Source organism: Cydia pomonella, chromosome 2 (genome assembly GCF_033807575.1).
Source record: "Cydia pomonella isolate Wapato2018A chromosome 2, ilCydPomo1, whole genome shotgun sequence".
NCBI lineage: Eukaryota > Metazoa > Arthropoda > Insecta > Lepidoptera > Tortricidae > Cydia > Cydia pomonella.
In genome coordinates, this window is record NC_084704.1 from 27368932 (window position 1) to 27379537 (window position 10606).

The 10606-nt window shown below is 36.5% G+C and overlaps 1 protein-coding gene across 1 annotated transcript in view; it reads left to right on the top strand.

Moving 5' to 3' along the window:
* LOC133534794 (uncharacterized) overlaps positions 1–10606 on the top strand; it is a 259834-nt gene that overhangs the window by 213903 nt on the left and 35325 nt on the right. The gene's annotated exons all lie outside the window — the stretch shown is intronic.

A 10606-nucleotide genomic window follows, 5' to 3' on the forward strand; every position in this document is an offset into this window, starting at 1 on the left:
CGTTTCTGAACCATCAAGAGGGCCTTTTACCAGTTGGTGTGGTGAAAATAACTATTTTTATATCAACTTTTGTCTGTCAAGGTATGTCTATACCAAGTCACATATGTAGTGGCAGCGTCGCAGCCAAAAAGGCAAGTAATTACAGAAATAATTTTTTACAATAACTGTAATTTTCTCTCACACAAGACCAATTTCGGAAAACTTTGTATGACATTTTAGTCTCTAAATGCGGTCAAGAATACACCTTTATAATATGTCGGGTTTCCTTTCCAGCCAATGCTGTATACTTAGATATTTGTTTTACAAGGGGGCAAAGTTGTTGTTTATTCCCTCGTATTGATATTGATAACTAAGCGCAAGCGACCGCGCCCAAAATAGAACCACGACACACCGTTGTGAGAATGTTGGGCCTTGCGAGTGTTTCAAGACTTTCAAGGCACGAGGGTTAAACAAACTTTGCTACAGAGTGGAACACGAAAATTCCACTACACTAATGCGGGGAAAATTATAAATATTTAAATGAACTCTATTAAGGCTCCGTAGGTTCAGAGAGCGAAGTTTTTGAAATCGTACCGCTTTTTAAATCACAATACAGCTGCCAACAATTTAATTAGCAATCTTGAGGATTTTCTCTAGTGACTTCATCAATTCGAATCCTGATTTTTTGACTCCTATAAACCTAGTTTTTTATTGCGTCTTTATAACATACTTTTAATCATGGAGAATGGAAATTATTTTTCACCTCAGCAGCTCGAAGAAACCTACTTTCGTCACTCCAGGGAGTGTCGAAAGTGCGACTTTCCTCACTCCAAGGAGTGACGAAAGTACGACTTTCCTCACTCCAGGGAGTGAGACATAGTAGCTTTATAATTTAGTGAAGGCCATGAATACAGGAATAAAAACTTTACTTTATGTTGAATTCTTTTAACCTTTAATATGTTCTCACTACTGAGGTGAAAAGTTGTATGTGTCACACGAGAGCAAAATTATTTTACATCTCGTGTTTTTGAGTCCCTCGCAAGAAAAACTAACTTTCCTCTCACAAAAACCTCCTCCCTCTCCCTTCTCTCTTTTAACTTTCCTCTTTTCTTTTCTTTTTCTTTGCACAAATAACTATAGAAGTGGAAAAACGTTTTCTCTGTTTGTATGGACGATCACGTGGTATACTTCCCTCTTAAGAAGAAAGTGGAAGGCCCGCGCGAAATCGCCTTTTCATACAAACGTAGTCCTCATTTTCCTCTCTGGATATTAACATTATTGAAAATATTTTGACACAATTAGCTATGCCCCTACGTTTGATTTTTTTAGATTTTTTAATTATTATATAAGTGTTAGGAGCATTTTAATTTTTTTATGTAATCTGTTTTCGACTCCTATATATAATACTTACATAATAAAATATCGAAAAAAGTGAAACGTATATATGGTTATAGCTTGACATATATACCATGTTATATATACTATGTTATAACCATGCATAGTTATGGTTAATATGAAAAAAAAACCATAAACTATACGTTTGTATGGAGAAGCGGCCTTCCCCTTTCCTTTATAAGGCAGAGGGAATATATTTCACACCTGATTTTGAACTTTATTTCAAAGTAATAGGGTTCAATTTTGCTCACCCTTATGCCTCATAAAAGTTTAATGCAATTCGCTAGGGAGCGCATGCGGCATGCTAATCTTCGAAATTTGTTGATCATTCTATTCATAACCCAGGAAAAGGTTACAGGTCAATTAAACTAAAATAATTTTCACATTAGATCACCCAACCTAAGGGTTTACACAAGTAAAAAGACTTTATTGTAAAAAATAACACACAGCCTAGAAATATATCTAATCTAATACCTATTTTTGTATAAAAATATATTTTCTTTATCGTTCATATTGAAGAAAGGCCTTCTTAAAATACCTTTATAGTACATATGGTGCTACTTTATAGCACTAGTGCGAAAGTTAGCATATTACGTTACTGTGTCGAACATTTAAAGGGCCATATGTACTGTAAAACGTTGTACGATACATGTGCGAATAGGTAATTCGCAACTCGTGTCGATTTAAAACACTCCCTTCGGTCGTGTTTTAATTTATCGCCACTCGTTTCGAATTTCCTATTTTTCGCACTTGTATCGTAATGTACTATTTTATTGAAGTTGTCTAGATACTCTAGATAAATATTACAATTAATATTTAAGCGGCTATTAATGATCATAAACAGTCATTTGCTGATAATTTTAGTAAGAGCAATTAATTAGGTACCTAACTCAGTTTTTTACGTCAGATGGAATCTTCCAGTTTCGCTAGAACTTTCAATGCGATAAATAAATAATGTATGGAAAGCATATTCAGAAACGTACAATTTAATACTAATAATGTTGTGTTATTGTTAGCGCGCCTTCTCATATACCCGGCCAATAGTGCGCGAAGCACTAATATCGTCATCATATTGGTATTTTATTATACGTTTCTATATGTACGCGTATCTGGCATTATGGCTACGGCGGTTATCATGAATGGAGCATCTGTATCTAACTAAACAAGCCATGGCCGCACGTGGCGCGCGCGTGCGCGGCACGCAAGGCACACGCGCCCGCGCTTCACGAGGAAGTTACATCGTCGTAAGATTGTTTACCATTCTAAACTTTATTGCAACGAGATAAGCTTCACTAACGTTCAGCTAAATAATTTGTTGTTAGTACGGAAAACGACGAGTAAACGCGTATTTTATAGGTAGTGTGACTAAGCTCAGCTGATCGTTACGGGTTAATGTGGATTAGATGTTAGATGCTATATTTTTAGAACCTTTGATTCTTAAACACCATCCAAGAATGTGTTAGAAACTTGTTTACTTACATTTATCATAACTCTGTACAATGTGTACAGTACTCTACAATTGTTAGGGCGGGAAAAAGACGAAATAGTTATTTGTTTTACAAGGGGGCAAAGTTGTTGTTTAACCGCTCGTGCTAATATTGATTGATACCCGAGCAAGCGAAAGATTCCAAAATGAAAACACGAGCGTAGCGTAGCGTTGCGAGGGTTTTAATGCACGAGGGTTAAACAAACTTTGCCTCCGAGTGAAACACAAAAATTTTCACCACACCAACACGAGGAAACTACTATGAAATACCAAAAAATTCAAATGAAATCAAATCCAAATGAACGTAATAAAAACATAATCATACAAAATCATCATTTAAAAGTCAATTCTACTAGCTAACATAAGGAAACAACTAAAAATTTGCATCTTTGCCCCACATGTGGATAAAATGCAACTTTCTCATTCGTTTTTGAACAATCAAGAGGGACTTTACCAGTCGGTGTAGTGAAAAATTTCTTATCATGTTATCTTCATATCGCTTTGCGCATGTCGAATAGAGGTGGCTGGCGGAGTAAATATTTGGTATATACTTAAGTACAAGGGCGTCGCCAAGGGGGGGCAGGGAGGGGCAGCTGCCCCCCCCTAGAGATTCTAAAAAAGTTGCCAAATATAATACAACCAAAGTCCTAAGTCTTTGAGTTGATTTGCTTGAAGTTCAAGCCTTGAACAATCATTCCCGTACGTCGAAACTCGAATGAATTCACCAATTCCACTCCTAATATTCCCAACGCTCGACTACGCTCCGCCTGGTCTACTCTATCGTTGAAGCGGAGAGGGGGAGGGGGGAAGCAACATGTAACCGCGCGGCGCCCGCGCCCCCCCGCACAGCCGCCTTTGTTTTAGCGTCTATCTCAGCGTTGCCAGATGGTCACAAAAGTCACATTTTTGTGACTTTTCGCCTTCTTGTGTGACATGTGCGTGACTTACGATTTTGAGGCAATTTTTGTGACTTTTTAAGCTAGCCGATTTTTGGATAAGTTTAGTTTTGCAATTCGTATTAATATTTAAGATCGCACCCAAGTTTACTAGCCCTTGAACCCGTGTCCAGACAAGACAATTTTTCGCCAATCTGATGAAATTGTCCGATCTAATCAGGGCTATAACCGCGAAAATCGAAGTTCGTTAATTGCAGCCATTTTTCTCTGTCACTCTAATTAAGTCTTAATGATTTTGGTTGTCGCGGCAGGCCCCAGGCCGTGCGGACGCAAATGCCAATTTGGCTGCCAAATTCAACCACTGATTATTACCGATAAAATGGAGGTCTGGACGCAAGAATACAAATTGGTGACGCTTGTTTTTGAGTATTTTTGAAGTGAAAACTTCTTTAGCGGCGCTGGGCACTTTTTGTGATGGGGAAAAAAATGTTAAACTCGCGACAGGTGACGTGACCGACAGATTCGTCAGATTGAAAATTCGTAAGACGGACACGTGACCTGATCGAAAAACTGTTACAATGTCATTGAAGCCAGTAGACCGCCGGCGCAACTTAAATATTAACGTTGTGTATTTTTAAGTTAAATAACTGTAATAGTTCTGAAGTGTTAAATTTTTAATGTAATATAAATTGTCATGTTTGTGTACGACAGCGCAATAAATGAATATTGTTTTTTACCACATAAATGATTGTACTTTTATACTGATAATTAAAGCAATTCGTGCAAAATTATTCCCTAACCATTCCAAAATATCAAAAATGCGCAACGTTATTATTCAAGTTTTCACTTCTGCCGGCACTTCCGGAGTACCCGTTGTTTTTTTTATTTTACAACGCTCAAATCTTCCTCGCATTGTCCCGGCATTTTGCCACGGCTCATGGGAGCCCGCTTGGTGAGCTGGGGACAACTAATCTCAAGATTTGGCGTAGGCACTAGTTTTTACGAAAGCGACTGCCATCTGAGCTTTCAACCCAGAGGGTAAACTAGGCCTTGGTAGAATTAGTCTGGTTTCCTCACGATGTTTTCCGTCACCGAAAAGCGACTGGTAAATATTAAATGATATTTCGTACATAAGTTCCGAAAAACTCATTGGTACGAGCCGGGGTTTGAACCCGCGACCTCCGGATTGCAAGTCGCACGCTCGTACCGCTAGGCCACCAGCGCTTTTTAGGGTTCCGTAGCCAAATGGCAAAAACGTCATAAAATTTAAACAAAACAAACATGGGGGGGGGGGATATCTATGGATAGGTCTTCAAAAATGATATTGAAGTTAATAATTTCTCATTCATAGAGAATGAGAAAAGTATGAATTGTGGTAGGTAAAGTCAACTTGCCCCCCCCTGCGCCATCGGCTGGCGACGCCCTTGCTTAAGTATGTAGTCGATTGTTAACCAAGGGATGAAATGCACTCATATCAGTCGAGGTACCTAATAGTTTATGAGGCGCCAATAGACCGATACTGAAATGATGGCTTTCACCCGAGTTATTTTTTGTTATTTGAATCATGTTGGCTGGTGGAATTTTATTAATTATTTAATAGCATTCATTTGGATTTGAATGTATGTTTGAAATGAATGTGAGTTAGTGATTTCCTCGCGTTAGTGTGGTAAAAAATATTGTGTTTAACTCGATAGCTAAGTTAGCGTGCCTTGAAAGTCTTGAAACCCTCGCAGCATTCATGGCTTAATTTTAGAATCGATCGCTTGCTCGGGCGGGTATCTAGTCATGCATGATATTACGAGTATATACATCCTCAATGCAATTTTATTCTTCAAGCAAACGTGATCTAGGTAATCGTGTGCTCATTTAGCAGTTTCAGTAGTATAGGTAAGTACTACATTACGTAACAGACATTGTAATGATTGTACATTTCGGCCTGGGTCCACCTCGCCTTAACGATCTATCTGGCGTACATAGGTACGTAAACATAAACTTTAATTGATTTTAAATGACTTTTGACACGTGACAAATGTGGTGATTTAATTACGTAAACCAATGATAAATTTTGTTATGCGGTTGGGCTTGGTTCCTTTGTATAACAACAAATTAACCGGAACATGATGGAAAACTAATTGCCTTACTAGGTAATGTTACCTATTTCGTTCGTTCGTGCTACAGCGCGACACTAAAGACTATCTCACCCGCAAGATAAGACTACTCGTCTTTTTCTAACGGGTCTATCTTGCGGGGTCCATATTGGCTCACATAAAATTAGTTGTCATATTATTGTTCATAATAACGATTTGTGATCAGAATGATCATTTGTCATAATTTTTTTGCTTATAAATATTGATATCCATTTATTTTTACTACTAAAAACATTACTCATAACGGTATGTTGGCCGAAAATTGTTTTTAATATTGTCATTTCCAACTCTTCATCGTGACTTATAACGATGTTTTATATAAACTAAATAATCATAAACTTACTTTGTATAACTACTTATATGCATAAATTATTTTCCACTGTGATCGAGAAGTGTGAATCTTTAAGTAAGTATGTGTTTATCGCCAAAATACATATTAATGGATTTATCGATGTTTTTAAGCAATGTAATGTTATTATTTTATAACCCCAGTTACCCCAAAACGAGGACTAGCATAATATCGCCCACCTTTCTGGCAGGATTTCGGTTCTGCGAGGGTCGCAGTTCTAACCTAACCTAACCCACCTTTCTGGCAGGATTTCGGTTATGTGAGGGTCGCAGTTCTTACCTAACCTAACCCACCTTTCTAGCAGGATTACGGTTCTGCGAGGGTCGCAATTCTAACCTAACCTAACCCACCTTTGTGACAGGATTTTCCAATCATTTTTGTTTAAAATTAAAATTAATAATGATCATTACTATGTAAAATTTTATGAAAAACATTTACGAAGATTCAATAATCGAATTTCCAATTTTATTACTTTAAATCGATATTCGAACAATAATATATGCATCAATTTTAGCAATAGAGATATTTATGAGGAATGACATTATGAATATAATAAATTCGAAGTTACGAGTACAATCATTATTGTTTAAAATAAATACGTGTAATGAATGATCATTAGAATGTAAAATTTTATGAGAAACATTTTCGGAGTTTCAATAATCGAATTTGCAATTTTATATGAACTTTGGCGCACCCATCTCGCGGGCGAGGTACTGTCGCGCCACTCTTGTGCTAGGCGTACTGCTACCGTTCTAACAGCGAACCGACTGGAACCAGAGGGCCTACCGCGAAGCACGTTCGATGTGTTGCCTCTCTGTTGCAATTGTAAATTCGTACGTAAGTGTGACAGGGAGGCAACACGTTGAACGTGGTTAGCGGTAGGGCCTCTGGAACGAACGGCATCAGAAACTTCTGAAAAGTCTTCCATTGATCTTAGGCGGTCGGTAAAGAAGTTGCGCAGTGATTTTATAGTAAGAAGTAGCTGAGCTTGGAGAGTAAAACTAGGCCGTTTAAACATAATATATATTGCAATTTGCAAGTTGACTTACTTAAGTCTTAACATAATAAATATTAAGCAGCCAAGACTTGACCAGATGACCATAATGACTTCTTACTGACTGCCTCAGTTAAACGGTAGACTTATAGTACGTACTATAATATTTTCCTACTCCTCTACTGTTATCTGTCATTTATGCATTCATTAACACGAATATAAGAACATACATAAAAGATTTCAAGAAAAGTCTATATTGTCTATTCCTCATAAAAGCTCTTGTGCTTTTATAAGCTATAATGTTACTGCGATTAATGGCTACCAACCTAACAAAACCAAAACGAATACAGTTTTAAACTAAGTGCATTGCTGCCAACTTACAAAATATTCATTTGGTTGCATAGTAAAAATAATTACTTCATAAGTCAGAAACACGCATGTGACACCCGTAATATAGCAACACCCATAGACTACGAAGACCGCTTAGCGTTGCTTGTTAGTCTCCGTAGGCTACGGTGGCCAAAATTGAGAAAAAACTGTCCAAAAAATTAATTTAGCAAGTAGCAAGTACCAGGGCCTCATGAGTTACGAGGAGGTGTCGCCGACCGGCCGGCCGCGGCCCGGGGCGGGCCGGGCGCGTAACAAGGTATGCTCGCGCATCTTGGCTATATACTTTTGCTGTAATTTGTTTACCTAAATTAAGATTTATTTTTGTTGACTCGTAGGAAAAATATTGTATGCAACGTTGTATAAGTAGGTCAAAAAATTCTCGTGGCGTATTCTTTTACAATGTTCGCCTACGCCTTCGGCTCCGGCTCACATTGTAACTCACGCCACTCGCCTTTTTTGACCCTTCTTATACAACTGATGCATAAAATACTATAACGGTATTTGCCTGTAAAACTATAGTATTTTATACAATCGTGATATCATAGAGGGTATAGAGAGCTCTTCAGTCGAGTACCGTGTTTAGGCAATGAAGCTACCTGAGTTGCCTAAGTAAGGTACGAGATTGAAAAGCTTGATTATATCACTATTGTATACAATACTTTTTTACGAGTCATCTAAAAAAAGTACCTGGGCGACCGAACTTTGCTCGGTTATAACTTATAACTATTTATTGTAATATGGTGGTGTATAGGTGATAACTACATTTTTTTACTAAATTAAACTTGTATAAACAATAAAAATTAAAAAATTATATATAAACTTGAACATATAAAAAAAAACAAAAGTTAGTCACCGGGCGAGATTCGAACCCGTAACACTCGTTTCTAGCTGTCCGCGTCTTAACCCGCTGGACCAGACGGACAGTGACAGGTAACACGAAATTAGCGACCATATTCTGCGTAGAAAGAAAAAACGCATGAAAACTCGAAAACACGCGTTTTCCCCCCTTTAAACATAAGACTAATCTAGATCGATTGTATACCCCCAAAAATAGTTTAAATAGTTTTAGTTTTTAATCGTTTTTTTTTTAGCTTTATGTAGTTTTGTTTAAGGTATATTTTAATGTAGTTTTTATTTTTCAATAATAAAATTTCTTACCCCCAAAAACCCCCATATACCAAATTTCAGCGAAATCGTTAGAGCCGTTTCCGAGATCACAGAAATATATATATATACAAGAATTGCTCGTTTAAAGGTATAAGATATATATATTTTTTACTATAAAACCTAAATAATTAATGAAAATTGGTAAGTAGGTATCTCAGTAGGCAAAAATGTAGTACAATAGTAGATTGTTAATCAAGGGTTGAAAGGCACCCATTTCTGTCCGAGACTGACATGGTGCTTTTCACTCGAGTTAAACACTCTACCTATAAAATAAAATACATGTGCATTAAAAAAACACACTTAAGTATAAACTTCAGTAGTACTTCTTGAGAGTACTTTTAATTAACAATTTAGGTAAAAATACTGTTATTTATGGAATGGGGAGATAATTATCAAAATGGAAATTGTGCAACAAACCCATTTAAAACTAAAATTTTAATTGCTTATCGTAATAAAAAAAAACGTACTTAGAAAGTACAGTGCTCTAGAGCAGACACGGATCATTTTCTGCACACTTTGTAGAACCACAACGACCCACTTTCAGAGCATGAGAAATGAAAAAGACAAACGCGGGTCTCCCGCCCCGCCCGCGCCCGTTTAGTCTTTTCTATGGGAGCGCGGCGGCACGTGATTGGTAATTTTTTTTATAGTTGACTATATAGTATCGAAATTAATCTTATAGTTGAGTGCGAGCCGATACATGAAAAGTACGCAATAATAGTTTGGTATACGAAGTCTTAATTCAACCATTACAGTCGACGAGTAGAAAAAATACATTTTGTATCATTTATAATATGTAGAAGTTAGAAGTTGTGTGGATATCTGCCTATTGTATATTGTATCGACGGCCGTGACATACAGAAAGAGAGACAAACATCTGCGGGCCTATCAATGGCGGTCGCGGTGACGTTGGTTTATCAACCTATATTTTAAGTTATATAACTATGTCGTGGTTACCGCACGGTAGAAAAAGTAAAACCCTAAAAATATATAGTTGCTAAAAAGTGGTACTTTACGTAGGTTTTTGGCGTATGCAGTTTGTTTTTGCGAACTGGTGCTTTTTAATGTTCCATTTTTATTTAATGTTATTATTTGTTTATCTGTAAATTCTGTAATCCATACATCCGTACCTTTAGACAGTTGTGGAAGGGTTTGGATCAGTTTGGATGTTTAAATCAATTTTATACTTTATATTTTTTTATTTCGTCATTGTGTTGTCGTCGTTACGTACAAAAAATATTATTATACGATATAAAGTAAATATTTAGTTGGTATTATATAAATAAAATGTAATAAAACACGATATTTCACTAAAAAGTTTTTGCTTATTTGGCTGAATCTCGTTGTCTGCGAAAACCGAAAAAATTAAAAAGCAAAACCAACGTCTGCTATTTTCAATCAAAATATGTAAATTCATCTTAAATTGCAACTGTGTTTTTGTACAAAATGGTTTGTAATTAATTTTTGTATGATAATTATTCTAAACGTAATATCGTCGTTGCACTTGTCCGCTAAGTATGTATATAATCTTTCAAATGATCAACAAAGAAAACCGTATGTAGTGTTTTCAGGGTTTAATTTCGGTTTTCATAAATCAAGCAAAATTTGGAATTCTCAAGCGCAGCGACGACATAGTTCGGAATTGACAATGTAATTTAAGTTCAAGGGAAAATTCGTAACCATAGGTATTTAGTTATTTGTTTTATCGTGATATTTTCAGAAATGTATTAAAAACGTCGTTTTTTTTTGACGTATGTAAGATTATGTATTATCCCGTGTCACCTATAGCTCATAACAGACAAC